The following is a 17250-nucleotide window of genomic DNA, read 5'->3' on the forward strand; positions in this document are numbered from 1 at the left end:
GAACCTATTTGCAGAGCAGGAATAGAAAGGCAGATGTAGAGAACAGACGTGTGGACACGGCGGGAAGGGGGAGGGTGGGATGAACTGGGAGGTTAAGTTGGACATAAATATACTACCATGTGTAAAATAGATAGCTAGTGGGAACCTGCTGTATAGCACAGGGAGCTCAGCTCGGTGCTCTGTGATGGCCTAGTTGGGTGGGATGGGGGGGAGGGAGGTCCAAGAGGGAGGGGATATGTGTATTCATATGGTTGATTCACTTCGCTGTGCAGCAGAAACTAACACAACATTGTAAAGCAATTATACTCCAATAAAACAAAACAAAACAAAACAAACAAAAAAACCCACCACTCTCTCGAGTTTTGGCATAGTATCAAAGAAGAGAATTTACAGCTATCTGAAAATGCTCATAACATTCTCCTTTTTCAACTACATAGCTATATGAGGCTGGCTTTTCATTGAAAAGAAATTTTGATATTTCTACCAAAAGAACATATTGTAACAGTTTGAATGCTGAAGCAGATACGAGAATCCATTGTCTTCTATTAGTCATACATGAAAGAGATTTGCAAAAATATAAAACAATGCTGTTCTTCTCACTATATTTTTAATGAAAATAAAGGGTTTTTGCATAAAAATTATGTTAACACATAATAGGCCTGTTATTTTTATTTTTAAATGAATTATATATTTAAGTTTTTCTCAGTTTTAATTTTTAATATGGTAAATATCAATAGATATAACTGACATAAACAAAGGCTCTTAGGAGTGCTTAATAATTTTTAAGAGTGTAATAGGGTCCTGAGACTAAAAAGTTTGAAAAACTACTTTATTGAGGCTTGCACAGCAAAGTCTTTCCACTGTTTGGCTCTGAGAGAGAGGGGAAAGGGGCTAGGACAGGAGTAGGGTAGGAAGGGGCAGGTGGGGTGGTGGAAGGGTCACAGGTACTGCAGCTTTATCTGTAATATTTATATATTTAATATTTATATTTTATAATTAACATTTGTCAATTCTGGGTGGATGGTGAAAACATATGTCTAGTATATTATTTTTTGTACTTCTAAAATGTTTTTAAATTCTCAAAAATTTAAATAAAACATATTATTCTTAAGAAGTATAAAAATGTATTCATGTTTTTTTTTTTTGAAATTTTTCTGGTTTTTTTGTTTGTTTGTTTGTTTTTTATAGCTACTTTTATTTTATTTTTATTTATTTATTTTTTATTTTTGGCTGTGTTGGGTCTTCGGTTCGTGCGAGGGCTTTCTCCAGTTGCGGCAAGTGGGGGCCACTCTCCATCGCGGCGCGGGGACCGCTCTTCATCGCGGTGCGCGGGCCCCCCACTATCGCGGCCCCTCCCGCTGCGGGGCACAGGCTCCAGACGCGCAGGCTCAGCAGTTGTGGCTCACGGGCCCAGCCGCTCCGCGGCATGTGGGATCCTCCCAGACCAGGGCTCGAACCCGCGTCCCCTGCATCAGCAGGCAGACTCCCAACCACTGCGCCACCAGGGAAGCCCTGTATTCATGTTTTTACAGTCCCAAATATGTCCTCAAAACCCATGAAAACTGTTATGGGCTTATAGAAACAAACTATTATGGAGCATTGGTTATATACCATGACTCATACCAGGTACTCTACCCTCATTTTCTCATTCAATACTTACAACATCCTACAAGGTAGGTATTATGACCCCATCTTACAGCTGAAGAAAGTGAGGATCAGAGAAGTTAAGTAACTTTCCCAAAGTCTCCCAGCAAACAATCCTGGTGAAACCAGAATTTGAGCCCTTATTTGGGCTTCAGTATAATGGACCACCTTCTACCTGATAACTCTAAATTATAATTAGACCGTATGCTGTATTTAAATTGATTTAAATGTTCCAACTGAAACTTTTCTTGGAAATACTTCACCATGTTAAAAAACAGAAAGAGAAGCGATTTTCTGCAAGTACCAAAAAATGAGTCTTTCTGTCATGGCCCGCTGCCTGATGACATTTTCAGTATCTATATGTTCTGAGTTTTTTGTTTCTAAAGATGAGCTATTTTACATTAGAATCTTATTCCTCACAAATAAAATTACATGCCAGAGGAATTATACTTAAGCATAAATTCCTTCACTGCAATTCATAAGCACTAATAATAATTTTAAAAAGAGGGCTAAGTAATTGTTCTAGGTTTCTGAAATTGTAGTTCATCTTCATGGGCTATTTCTATTTTCTTTCTTAACATCAGTTTAACTAACCTGCTCCTTTAAGCTTTGACAGTTCTACCCATGTAGAATCATTTGCTGCTCTTAAATGTGGCAGAAGGAAATATAACCCATTTCTGCATTAAAAATAATAGTTCATATACACTTGTACACTGTTGGTGAGACTGAAAATTGGGTGCAGCCACTGCGGAAAACAGTATGGAGATTTCTCAAAAAATTAAGAATAGAACTACCAAGGACTTCCCTGGTGGTCCAGTGGTTAAGACACTGAGCTCCCAATGCAGAGGGCACGGGTTCGATCCCTGGTTGAGGAACTAAGATACTGCATGTCACGCAGCATGGACCAAAAAAAAAAAAAAAGAGAGAGAGAGTAGAACTACTATATGATCCAGCTACTCTACTTCTGGGTATTTATCCAAAGAACATGAAAATACTAACTCAAAAAGATATATGCACCCGTATGTTCATTGCAGCATTATTTACAATAGCCAAGACATGGAAACAACCTGCAAGTGTCCATTGATAAATGAATGGATGAAGAAGATTATATATATAATGGAATACTACTCATCCATAAAAAAGAATGAAATCCTACCATTTGCAACAACACGGATGGACTTGGAGGATATTATGCTAAATGAAATAAGTCAGACAGAGATGGACAAATGCCATACACTCAAATGTGAAATCTAAGACAGAATGAAACAAATGAACAAACAAAATTAAACAAAAACATAGGTACTGAGAACAGATTAGTGGTTACCAAAGGGGAAGGTGGTTGAGGGGTGGGCAAAATGGGTGAAGGGGGGGACTTCCCTGGTGGTACAGTGGTTAAGAATCCGCCTGCCAATGCAGGGGACACGGGTTCGAGCCCTGGTCCGGGAAGATTCCACATGCCACAGAGCAACTGGGCCCGTGAGCCACAACTACTAAGCCTGCGTTGTAGAGCCCGCAAGCCACAACTACTGAGCCTGCGTGCTGCAACTACTGAACCCGCGCGCTGCAACTATAGAAGCCTGCGTGCCTAAAGCCCGTGCTCCGTAACAAGAGAAGCCACCGCAATGAGAAGCCCGCGCACCGCAATGGAGAGTAGCCCCCACTCGCAGCAACTAGAGAAAGCCCGCGTGCAGCAATGAAGACCCAACGCAGCCCAAAAAAAAAAAAAAAAATGGGTGAAGGGGGTCAGCTGTATGGTGATGGATGGTAGCTAGACTTGTGGTGGTGATCATTCTGTAGTATATACAGATGATGAATAATAATTCTGTACACCTGAAACATATAATAAAAAATAATAGCTAATATAGTATTTATCATTTATGAACAAGGCACTGTGCTAAGTGTTTTACATATACCATCTCATTTAAGCCTCATAACAGTCCTACAATAGGTAAGTACTATTAAGTGTGCCCATTTATAGATGAGGAAACGGAGTCTCAAAGGAATTAAGTGACTTACCCGGTATCACACACCTAGTTAGTAATAAAATAGGGATTTGAGTCTCCATCTTATTGGATCCCAGAAGCCAAACTTACCATTCTACTTCATCAAGAAGATACCTTGCAGGAATTCTCTGGCTGTCCAGTGGTTAAGGCTCGGCGCTTTCACTGCCGTGTGCTCAGGGTTCAATCCCTGTTCAGGGAACTAAGATCCCACAGCCACACAGCGTGGCCAAAAGAAGATACTTTGCTGTTTGTTTGTTTGTTTGTTAATTTTTATTTATTTTATTTTATTTATTTATTTATGGCTGTGTTGGGTCTTCGTTGCTGTGCATGGGCTTTCTCTAGTTGCGGCAAGCGGGGGCTACTCCTCATCGCGGTGCGCGGGCCTCTCACTATCGCGGCCTCTCTTCTTGTGGAGCACAGGCTCCAGACGCGCAGGCTCAGTAATTGTGGCTCACGGGCCTAGTTGCTCCGCGGCATGTGGGATCTTCCCAGACCAGGGCTCGAACCCGTGAGCCCTGCATTGGCAGGCAGATTCTCAACCACTGCGCCACCAGGGAAGCCCTGTTTGTTTTTTAAATAGTTGTAAATCTGCAGAAAAGTTGCAAGAACTCTCACAACCCTTTCACCCAGATGTCTCAATTGTTAATATTTTACTACACTTCCTCCATCATCCTCTCTCCGCAACATCTTCTCGGACCACCCTGCTTCCTTGGACACCAATAGGGTGACCAGCTCATCCTGGTTCGGCCAGGACTGTCCCAGCTTTAAAAGTGAAAGTCCTACAACCCAGTGACCCTGGCTGCCTTCGGGACAAGCCCTAATGCTAGGCAAGTCGCCGTGCAACAACTCCTCACTTTGCCCCCAACTGCTTGGATGCTGGGTGCTGACATCTCCCCTTGGAGGAGGAATACGGGAAGGAAAAGGAAGATGGGAAGGGAAGCTTGTTGTAATTATTAATTAATCAAATGGCCTGAAGGCTGACACAGGACCTGAAAGGCACTGGAGTGTGTAACTTTAGGTCAAGGAAAAATTCACAAAAGAGATGGTACCAGATTTAGTAATATCATAAGAATAAGTGGAATTCTAGCAAACACTTTTACTATGTTGGTTATGTGTCACAGAGTATCTTGCAAGGTCCATATTCTGTATATGCTCAACAATTATTCAAGTAGGAGTTTCTGTTTTATGCTGATAATAAACAGCAGTAGCTGGTCATAGTCTCCTCATGAAGCCTTCATGTTATAAGAAGATTTCGTGAGAGTTTAAAATATTTTCTCTTATATCCTCGCAGCATTCTTGTTCTTCCAGTAAGTCATAAACTCTTGCCTTCTGAAATCTGGCCTCCCCCACTGACTATTATAGGAAAATAGAGTTATAATGAAAAAAAAAATGAATAGAGATATTATTACTATTGTGCACCCTAAAGATTTTTTTCACAAAGGGCCTCTGAGAATCACATAAATATAAATAAATTTAAATGCAGTTCATTTATTTGAAATTTTTTTTAAAAGCCATTGCAATACAATTCAGTTATGAATGTGTAATTTAAACTGTTCAAGTATTTTGCTAATAGTTACACTGCCATCTTGTGGCCTTTTGGGAGTGGTATTCATACCTAGATCACCTCTGATACTTCGCAACGTGGAAGAAGGAACATAACATGAGGCTGGTGATTGGAGGTAATCTAGTCTTTTTTTTTTTTTAATAAATTTATTCATTCTTGGCTGTGTTGTGTCTTCATTGCCGCACGCAGGCTTTCTCTAGTTGTGGAGAGCGGGGGCTACTCTTCATTGCAGTGCACGGGCTTTTCATTGCAGTGGCTTATCTTGTCGTGGAGCATGGTGTCTAGGTGCATGGGCTTCAGTAGTTGTGGCACGCGGGCTCAGTAATTGTGGCGCACGGGCTTAGTTGCTCTGCGGCATGTGGGATCTTCCTGGACCAGGGCTCAAACCCGTGCCCCCTGCATTGGCAGGCGGATTCTTAACCACTGTGCCACCAGGGAAGTCCCAGAGGTAATCTAGCTATCCTGCTACACCTAACTGAATCACATCTTCATAGAGACTTCCAAAAATAGATCTTTGGAGAGATATAATAAGTGAGTCCTATAGCTATCAAACATAAATTCCTTACTCTTACATTAACTTTCTCTGCAGCCTTCTCTGAGTCCTGTTCCGTGTTGCCATAGCACTGCACATCCACATCCTGGCATTCATCTCACCTCCTTGCGATTACTTAATAGTCTAATGTCCCTGCTAGACCCTAAGCTCTCAAGGGTAGAGTGGGAAGGAGCAGGTTAGTGGTTGCATTGTTTACCTAGTACAGTCCCTGGTACATAACAGGCACCCAATAAATATTTGCCAACTAAATAAGACATTTTATTGAACATGTAGCACCTACATTTCACATACAAGCAAATGTGTCCCTATAAACCAGAGCTGCAAACCTTTATCTCCTTTCTCTGACCTATAGCATTACTAAACTGCTCCTAAGACTTGTGATTCACTCCTATGTTCTAGGTTTTACAACCAAGCAACGTATTTAAAGCTCTTACAAGGCAGCATTCACATTGCAAACATCTGTCTTTATATGACCCATAAATAATTCCCAGCTGAATGGGTAACTAAACATAGATCTTCTTTACCTAATACAAGGAACGGGCACATGCTGATCGCCACGATGGAGTCAAAGCTGCGTCCTCGAGATCTTTCTGCTCCGACCTGCCAGCCTCACTCCACCTTCCCGTATAACCCTATCTACAGTGGCAGACAACCTTAGTCAGGGTCTGGGCCAGACAGGTGCCTCCATTTCTGCATTTCCAGTTTTCACAGAAAAAGGCACAGCCCTTCTGACTAGTTGGTAGTCTGTCACGTCCGGTCTATCAGCAGGGCATCTGGAGACAAGAAGTCATGGGAACTTTCATTTTAATCTCTTTTTGTTTTACTTCCAAGTACTATATACCTCTACACTAAAGGCTTGAAAACATAAAAATTTCTCTGCATACAGATAGGACAAAAATTCAAGGTGTGCTTTCAGAATTGGACCCCAGAACTTTACTGACATTCTCAGTAGCTAGAAGAATTTTGTTACATTAACATATCAACCTGGGCACCCACAGGCCATATTTACTCTCAATTTCCTCATGCTGTGGAAGAATCATAAGTGACCAAGGCAGATACTCAGCTCTTAGCAAGCACTTGACTTCATTCAATCTCATGGCATAAGATGAGTTTCCAAAGTGTTATCCAGACAAGGTCAGAATCAGGACAGATGAGAATATGGTGGCCAACGATGTGACTGCTTCAAATCACCTGACTTCAGACCCCATACACACACAGTCAGAGAACAGCAATGCTTAAAGTGGGGTCCACAGACTGGTGTCAGCCCGCAAACTGCTTGTTACTGGTCTGCGGCGAGCTAAGTACTGGGATTGAAAGTATGAGTTTGGAAATGTTCACAGTAAGTGGACATCATCCTGGCCTGCGGGCGAATTCAGCAGAGTTTGGAGGCTGGGGACCTGCGTGGCAGCTCAACATGCAGTGTGAACTGGAAAACCACACGTCAGTCTGTAACAGATTGAAGCTAAAACACAAAACAAAAAACTCGTTCTTCACCATGGGTGGTTTTGAGAAGCACTGTTCTAGCATGAAAGGAATTCTCAGCCACGCTTCAGAAGCCCGAAGTTCACTGTACACAACAAACAACAAAATCCCGGAAGGACCTTTATGAACGAAAAATAATTCAGTTTGTCATTTAAGCCAAATCAGACCTGACCCAATTCCTTCACGTGCTTCTCCGGGAGCCACACCCCCTCGGTCTGGAGGCAAGGTCAGCAGCGAGACAGGACAGGAGAATGCTCTGCGCACGCGCACTCACGCTCTCCCCACGCGTCCCCGCAGCGAGAAGGACTGCCAGGGCTTGGTGTGGCAGCCTGAGGAGCAGCGCCCGGCACAGTGCCTGATCCGCCCATGGCCACAGCAGGCCCCACACTTGTACTGTCCAGAGGTAAAGGTCTTCCGTTCAGCCGCATGTCATGTATCCAAACTACATTGTGAGAGAACAACACAGGACTCGAGACAAAGAGCCGCAAGACTGTCACGGACAACGAGAAACCTAGATGCTGGAACGACTCTGACTGTCACCAAGAGCCACATTCCTTTTGCAAATGTGTGGGGAACTCAGCTCTCGGCTCTAACTAGCTGCAAAGCACTTGCGCTTTTGGTGACTTCAGCTGTGCTGATAATAGAAGCAGGTCACTTCTGATACCCTGCCCTCCTCTACTCTGACAGTTCAGGTGGTGCTGCCCCCCATGAGCTCCTGGGAGAGCCAGGGACCGTCACTTAGCCAAAGGCAGGCAGCCCCCTGGCTGGTCAGCAGTCTGTGACTTCTGCCACATGCCTTCGACGGATGAACTAAGGTGCCCAGAGACTAACGCTGCCTGTGGCAGGCACTGGACCTGGACGATCACGAGGCCTAGGAGCTGGAAGCAGTCCTTCGTAAGCAGAGCAAGCGGGTCTACAAAGAGATGAGAATGGAGCAGACATACAAAGAGAAGCAGAGATACGAAACCAGGTTTAGCTCCAAGGAGAGAGAGAGTAACTAAACGCCTGAAGATTTTTTTTAGTATCCATTTCAGGCCAGTTGCTGCAGATAGAATTAAAGAGACTTTAAGCAGTATTGTGTTTTCCCTGAGTTTCCTGTCTTCCTTGAGATTTGTTTCTTTCCATGACGATGATTGTCTGTTCTTTGTAATCCCTAAAATCTCAGTATACCTCGTCGTTGCCAGTTCCCAGTTTGGGACACTGCATCACATGAATGATTTGTCCCTGCAATATCTTAATGATCCATTGCCACGAGGCAACCGTTGTACGATGCTGCATTTCACAGCGCACCCCTGGACAAGGTGTCTCGACCAATAGAATGGCATTGCCTCTAAGCACTCGCTTTTAAGAGTCTGCTTTCTTACTGAAGGTGAGACTCATTGCCACAGCATGATTTTAGCTTCTTTTTTTTTTTTAATTAATTTATTTATTTATTTTTGGCTGTGTTGGGTCTTCGTTTCGTCCGAGGGCTTTCTCAAATTGCGGCAAGCGGGGGCCACTCTTCATCGCGGTGCGCGGGCCTTTCACTATCGCCGCCTCTCTTGTTGCGGGGCACAGGCTCCAGACGCGCAGGCTCAGTAGTTGTGGCTCACGGGCCTAGTTGCTCCGCGGCATGTGGGATCTTCCCAGACAGGGCTCGAACCCGTGTGCCCTGCATTGGCAGGCAGATTCTCAACCACTGCGCCACCAGGGAAGCCCCATGATTTCAGCTTCTAAATGCTGATATAACGAACGCAACGAGCTGGTGTTAGCAACTCCAACAATGAAATTCCCATAGAAATGTCCTAGAACAAAGTACTAGAGTGCTTAACTTTGGACCAAGAAAAATTCACAGTAGAATTCGTAATTCTACCATAGATAGAGAAAGATGTCTTTCCTTGTTGGTCAGTGAAGGTGTCCATGGCCAAGGATGATGTGTGTCTCATATAATCTGTCTCTCAAAAGAAATTAGGGGATTTTAAACTGTGTTACCTAGGGTGTGCAGTATGATCCAGTGGGATTGCCCAGTGGGTGCTTGAGTCTCACCAATATACCAGCAGCGATCACCTTCTCCCCCAAATCCACAAGGTGAAAAAGACTGGCTCTCTAGACCACGCATTCTCTAAGGGAGGGATATTAGCCCCAAAGAGGAGAAAACTCGTTCTTGGAGGAGTGAAAAATTCTCTTTTTATGGATAAAGCACAACCTACATTCAGGTACATAGACAGATACATACAGTATGTCTGTGGTATTAAATTTTCATGGGGGAAACCATTGCAAAAAGAATACCTGAAAAGGCTCCCTAGGAGGCCATAAGAAAACAGAAGAAATTGAGAAACGTTTGTTTAGACTCACGCTAAATCCTGAGATTTCCACATGGAATGTGGTATAGAGTAGAGAACATTAGACAGAAGCCAGAATGTGGTATAGAGTAGAGAGCATTAGACAGAAGCCAGAAATTCAATTCTGGATTCAGTTCTGGCACAGCTGTGGGAACTTGGGCAAATCAATCCCTCTAAACCTGTTTTGTCTCTTCTAAAATGAGGATAACAATGACTTTTATAGCGTTGTCATCAGGCTCAAATAAAATGATGGATATGACTGTGTCCTGCCCTCATTCTTAAGCCCTTATCTCTACTTTTCTGACTCTCCAGGTCAAAGTCCCCCTTTTTGTTTCCTCCTGCAATTTTATGTAACATGCCACTGCTGTCAAGATCCATAGCATGGACAGTAGCTACTAAGGTATTAGGACCAGCATCTTCTGAGAGAAATATTTTAAACCAAAGTACAGAAAAATGTTCGAATACCATCATGAGTTTTGTTACTAGGACAAGAATCATTCAATCTTAACAACGAAACAAGCTAACTTACTATTTGTTAAGGGTAGACTCCTTTGGGCCTTTGTGATTTTTGGAAAATTTATTCTGGCTGGAATTTTACAATTTTATAAAAACGTAATCATCTTGTTTGATTACAGATGCATACACTTTCCAATGTCCATTCATTCTTTCATCCACTTTGTTCTTAAAAGGATTTCAGGTGGCCTTATTCTCCAATATATGTCACATAAGGGCTGCTCATTAAGTATCCTCTCATTCATGGGTTACTCAGAGTACTAATCCTTTCCGTGTATTTGTGGATAAGATTCTATACCATCCAAGGATTTCTTGTGCTTGGAGAGGAGCATTCACTACTATTTGGACTTTGTTTATTGCTCACATAGTTAAATCCAATAAACACATTTTTGAGAACCAATGTTTCTTAAATATTTAAATATTAATTATAATTTAATCTCTCAAACAATGTGAACTACAATGAACAAATTTAGCGTGGCTGATTCTGATTCAAATACTTTAAAAAGCAGTCAAAATCTAAAACAATTACAAAATGTATTACTCTTTATACCTAAATCTATTCTAAAATATTAACACTGTTGGTCTAATTAAATTATGGTGAATCCAATAGTTACTGCTGCTGCTGTTAGACCACTTTAGGTAGTAACTAAACTGCATAATCAGTTCTCATTGATTTTCCAATTAAAATATTAGGTTGCTGATTCTACTTTTCTTAGAGAATGAGATTTAATCCATCATGAAATGTTTTCATTATTACTGATAATATTTAACCACAAGAGATCTGTGTTAGTTCCTCAGAGCTTCCCCCAACCCCCGCCAAAAAAAGACTTAATGGACACTTTCTAATAGTTATATCTGCACAAAACTGTATCGTTTTAATTCTTCTAAAATTTTTATAATTTTTTGCCACTTTTTAAATTATAAGATCAATACATGTTTATGGAATTAAAACTAGAAAATACAGATAAGCAAAAGGAAGAAGTTAAAAATTGCCAATAATCCTATCACTTTACCATTATCAACATTTTGATATATAGGCAGTCCTTGCTTTGCATAGTAGTGCTGAACCATAAAAATGGCCATGCAAGCTGAAACGATGCAAAAATGATCTCAATAATCAATGGAAAACATTACTATTGTTTCATAACCTTTAAAAATTTTTGTCAGAACATTAAAAGCTCTCTGATGGTTATAAGTGAACAGGGAATTGAAAAAATAGAAAAACTAATATTTATGTAGTACATTGTAACTTAAACATTAGAAATATTGGGAATTAAAATATTTTATTTCCTCATAAAAAATTTACTAGAAGTGGGCCTCCCTGGTGGCACAGTTGTTGAGAATCTGCCTGCCAATGCAGGGGACACGGGTTCGAGCCCTGGTCTGGGAAGATCCCACATGCCGCAGAGCAACTGGGCCCATGAGCCACAATTACTGAGCCTGCGTGTCTGGAGCCTGTGCTCCGCAACAAGAGAGGCCACGACAGTGAGAGGCCCGCGCACCGCGATGAAGAGTGGCCCCCACTTGCCGCAACTAGAGAAAGCCCTCGGACGAAACGAAGACCCAACACAGCCATAAATAAATAAATAAATAAATAAATAAATAAACCCAAAAGGTAAAAAAAGAAAAATTTATTAGAAGTAGTTTCAACAGAGCTTGCCTTCTTCTCATAGATGGAGCGATCATCTTTTCCACACCTTGGCAAATTCCCATACTTTTTTCTAAATTTGGATCAGCTTCCAAAATTTTATCTTTTGTGCTTTCAATGTCATGAAATATCTCTGACAGGTCCTTTAATGTTAAGTTTTTTTTTGCTGATGTGACTTCCTCTGGGACATCTTCGTCTTTCTTCATTTAAAGCAATACATTCATGAAATTCCTCTGGTCGCATATCTAGTCTCTGAACAGTGACAACATTGATATACCCATGGTCAGGTATTTATTCCACAACTCCATTTACATTTGGTTCCAATTTTATTCAAACATTATCACTTTTTCTTTCTTTCTTTCCTGTAGCTTTATTTTGGTTGGTCAACTCCCTCTTTCAATGATCCATTTCTGTAAAATGTCACTTGGGGTTCTCTCTGGGAGTCAATGAATCAACATGCTTTGCTGTCTGTGTGTGAACTGACTAACAGATGTGCAGTTACCAATCACAGACTTTGAAAGAAGTGACCTAATGGGTCATTGATCATGACTCATCATGTATCTGTTATTTCCATAGTGACTCATAGATTGAAGGCCTGGCAGCGAAGTTTATACTTCATTTAATTCCTTACAGTTAATAGACCATGGTAACTGAAATTTGAACTGTATTGTGGAGGGACTGGTGTTATTTAACTAAACCAAGGTAAATGACATCAGTGTATACTGGAACCATGCAAAGCAAGGAAAGCCCATATACCCTTCCCAGTCCTTTTCCTATTCATCTGTATGCACAATGCTTTTTAAAAATTGGATCATCCTTGTGGCATATATGATAAATTGGCTCAACATCACTCATCCCAATGACCCTCTAGTGGCTTCTTTTCTGTAAGGAAAGCTAAAAATCAACATTTCCCAGAATCCCATCCAGAGCTCTGCATGTGACCTAAGGTCCAAGCAGAGGCGGTAGGGATTGTTCTAGGGCAGTTGCATGGTGTGGTTGTTGTTTCTTCTGCCTATCAGTCTTCCTGAAAATTCCTTAAGGCTATAAAGCTACAGTAATCAAGACGGTTTGGTGTTGATGAAATAATAGACAAATAGATCAATGGGACAGAATAGAGCCCCACATAAATAGAGTCAACTGGTCTTCTACAAAGGAGCAAATACAATTCAGTGGAACAAAGGCAGTCTCTTCAACAAATGGTGCTGGAACAATTGGACATCCACATGCAAAAAAAAAAAAAAAAATCTAGACACAAGCTTTACATTCTTCACAAAAATTAGCCCAAAATGGACCATAGGCCTAAAATGAAAAATTATAAAATGTCTAGAAGATAACACAGAGAATATCTACATGACTTTGGGTATGGTGATTACTTTTTAGATAAAATACCAAAGGCATGATCCACAAAAGAAATAGGTGATAAGCTAGACTATTAAAATTAAAAACTTCAGCTCTGTGTAAGGCAATGTCAAGAGAATGAGAAGACAAGCCACAAACTGGGAGAAAATATTTGCAAAAGATATATCTGATAAAGGACTGTTATCCAAAATTGTACAAAGAACTTTGCCCTCAGGAAAAACTATTTAACCACAGCTTAACAGCTGGGGCTTTATCAGAGTCTAAGTGTCCTGGGAGAAGGGAAATACCCAACCCCAGGCCACTCTAGCCATCCTTTCCCACCTAAGTGGGGGAAAGTGAGAAGCACTTGTGAAGTTCACATTCCAGAGGCACAGACTCACTAAAAGGCCAAGACCTAATCATAGGACTAGAGAATGCTTCCCCTTCCTCCACACCTTCCCCCACATATGCTAAAGGCGTAAGTACAGCACTTCAGTAGATTATGCCTACTTATCAAGAAAAAATTACAAGAGACACTAAAAGGCAAGCAGTATAGTTTGAAGAGACATAGCAAGCATCAGAACCAGACATAGCAGGGATGTTGGAATTATCTGACCAGGAATTTAAAACAACTATGATGAATATGCTAAGGGCTCTAATGAATAAAGTAGAGAGCAAGCAACAAGAGATGGAAAATGTAAGCTGAGAGGTGAAAATCCTACGAAAGAACCAAAAAGAATGCTAGAGATCAAAAACGCTGTAATAGAAATGAAGGGTGTCTTTGAGTGCTTATTAATGGACTGCACGTGGCTAAGGAAAGAATCTCTGAGCTTGAGAATCTATTAATAGAAAACCCCAGAATATACAAAGAACTCTTAAAACTCAGCAGTAAGAAAACAACCTCATTGCTGTTCTTACTAAATGGGCCAAAGACCTTAACAGATACTTCACCAAGAAGATATACAGATGGCAAATATATGCTCCATATCATATGTCATCGGGGAAATGCAAATGAAAACAATGACATACCACTACATACCTATCAGAAAGGCCAAAATCTGAAACACAGACAACACCAAATTTTGGAAGGAAATGGAGCAATAAGAACTCTCATTCATCGCTGGTGGGAATGCAAACTAGGACAGCCACTTTGGAAGACAGTTTGGCAGTTTCTTACAAAACAAAATCTATTTTTACCAGGCAATCCAACAGTTGTGCTCTTTGGCATTTACCCAAGGAGTTGAAAACTTACAAAAACCTGCACATGGATGTTTACAGCAGCTTGATTCATAATTGTCAAAACTTGGAAGCAACCGAGCTGTCCTTCAGTAAGTGGGTGGATAAATAAACTGTGGTGCACCCACATGATGGAATATTATTCAGTGTTATAAAGAAATGAGCTGTCAAGCCATGAGAAGACATGGAGGAACCTTAAGTGCATATTACTAAGTGCAACAAGCCCATCTGAAAAGGCTACATACTGAATGATTCCAACTATATGACATCCTGGAAAAGGCACAATTATGGAGACAGTAAAAAAATAAGTGGTGGCCATGTCTTTGGGGTAAGGAAGGGAGATGGATGAATAGGCAGAGTACAGAGAATTTTTAGGGCAGTGAAACTACTCTGTATGATACTATAATGATGGAAACATGACATTATAAAATTGTCCAAACCCACAGAATGTTGATTTCTTCTCCAAAATCCTCAATCCACTTAAATTTTTGCACCTTTTCTTCGTGGGCTTCTCAATTTTCCTGATTTTTTTTACACTGAACATGGATTGCTTTCAGCCTATACTATCTAATTACAGAGAGAACTAGAAGACAGAGGCAGCTCTGCCATTAGGTGATGTAGGTAATCATCCAGGGCCTCCCAAAGGCCAGCGTGTTGCTAAGCCACAGACTCCAGACTTCAACCAGGGCATTCTAGCCTAACAAGAAAATGTGAAATAGTCTACCTGTTCTTGCTTCTCATCAATATTTTCCTGCTTCTCCCATAAAGTGAACCTTGTATAAAGCATACAGTATAAAAGTCTCCTAATTTTCAACTATTTATGAAGGAGAGACATAGCATCTTGGAGCATTTCATTGGCACAATTTGTTGAACTACACACTGTCAAGTATTCGTTAGAATAAATAAAACTATTATTTAAATATATATAGAAGATAAAAGATTTCATTACACTTCGTTGCAAGTGCAATTATTCCAACAGTATTCTCAGTGACCTGGGTTAGGATTAAGAGAACGTCAAGTAATTCAACCCAACAAACTCAACAATAACCATCATGAGCTGGTCAGAGAATCATTTACACCAGCTGTCAGGGCTCTCCTGGTAACACATGGTAGAAGTTGATTAGCATTTTATTTGCAGCAAAAAAACAAAAACAAAACTGAAAAATAAAATCACCAGTGCTCAGTGACTACAGAACATTAAATAAATATTAGATAATAGAATTATGCACAATGCAAACATGTCTAAAAATGGGAGAGAGAACATGACAAGGGCAGAAAATTTGAATCAGGTTGCAGAAAAAAGACTGAAATGGGGCACCATAGATGAACACAACTTACCTGCCTCTCGTTGACTCTGCCCAGCCCCTCGGTAGCTCCAGAGCTGCCTGTGCTCACACAGGAATCCCCCATCCCATGACCACCACCACGATACCACCTTGAGGGCCCCTTGTGTTCAAGGGGCACTGACAACCAGGGTCTGAGAGATAATCAACAACACTGAGCTCATTGCTGGCAATTCCCAGGCCAATATCCCTTTTCAAAGTGGTGCTGTAAATTTCATTGACTTCTCATAGGAACTGAGTGGCTTTTCTTAGGGAAGTTAGCAGGTTGCCTAGCAACAGCACACTGTCGGGAACTCACACTGCCTGAGAAAACGTGGCCCTTCGTCATCCACACTGGCCTCACAGAACTGGGTGGAGGTGGTACCCATCTGTGCGGGGTGCCCCTTGTCCATCGCTAAGACAACAAACTAAGTGCAAAGGGGCTGATTTCTATGGACTCTAGGCCTGGGTCCCCTTGTCTTTGGCTTCCAGTTGGATTCACCCAATGGGAGGCACTGGCAGGAGAGGAGAGAAGGAGGGGGGAGAGGTTAGGTATGCACTTCCTGCCCACCCCCACTGCCCTCCCTCGCTGTGGTACCTCACTTTGAGCAGTGGCTCCTATCCGGTGGCCCCTCTTCAAGGCTACAGTTCTCCCCTGATTCCAGTAACACCCCTGCCCCCTTTGCCTCTTCAGGGCTAACAGTGGCAGCCCTGGGTAATTTTCCATCCTTTGTGGGCCCCTTATGGCCGCCCGTACCTCTCTTCAATTAACTGTTTGAGTGTGCTGCTCATCTGTTTCCTGCTGGGATCTTGACTGCTACACTTATGGCTCCTTTGCTGGTGTATTTTCTGGAATAAGAACACTGTGAATCACATTCATAAACTGGGGAGGCCTGGAACCCACCAAGATGGAGATGGATGCAATTAGGCCTCTGCAGCCATTCTTGTCAGTGGCCTGGACGCCGACCACACAATCCAGGTTCCAGGAAAGCAGCAGCCAGCCAGTTATGACAATAATCACTTTAAATCATACTTTGCCCCCTCAAGAGGAAGTCGGATCCCGGGATAAACTATCTCCACAGACTTAACAAGGATGAGTTTAGTTGTGGAATCATAGCTGTTAATTATAACTTTCCTATTCTTCAGCAGTTTTCACAGAGTTTTTTTAAAGACAAAAACATTTAATTAATATTTAGAGACAGTGCAATAGAAGAATCTCAGGAATGCAAAATCCATATATGTTTATTTTCTGTGGGTTCTCCTCAGTTACAAAATGCTGATTTTTTTCCTCCAGCTTTGAGATATAATTGACAAATAAAATTGTATAAATTTAAAGTGTATATGATGATTTGATACACATATTTGTGAAATGATTACCACAATAAAGTTAGTTAACACATCCATTAACTCACATAGTTACCTTTTCTGTGTGTGGGGTTTTAAGACTTACTCTCTTAGCAAATTTCAAGGACGTATATAATTCAGCATTGTTAGCTCCAGTCACCATGCTGTACGTTAGATCCTCAGAACTCATTCATCTTCTGACTGAAAGTTTGTAACCTTTGACCAACATTTCCTCATTTCTTTCAGCCCTTACCCCCGGCAATCACAATTCTACTCTGTTTC

The sequence above is a fragment of the Balaenoptera acutorostrata genome, chromosome 17, assembly GCF_949987535.1.
Source record: "Balaenoptera acutorostrata chromosome 17, mBalAcu1.1, whole genome shotgun sequence".
NCBI classification, from domain to species: Eukaryota; Metazoa; Chordata; class Mammalia; order Artiodactyla; family Balaenopteridae; genus Balaenoptera; species Balaenoptera acutorostrata.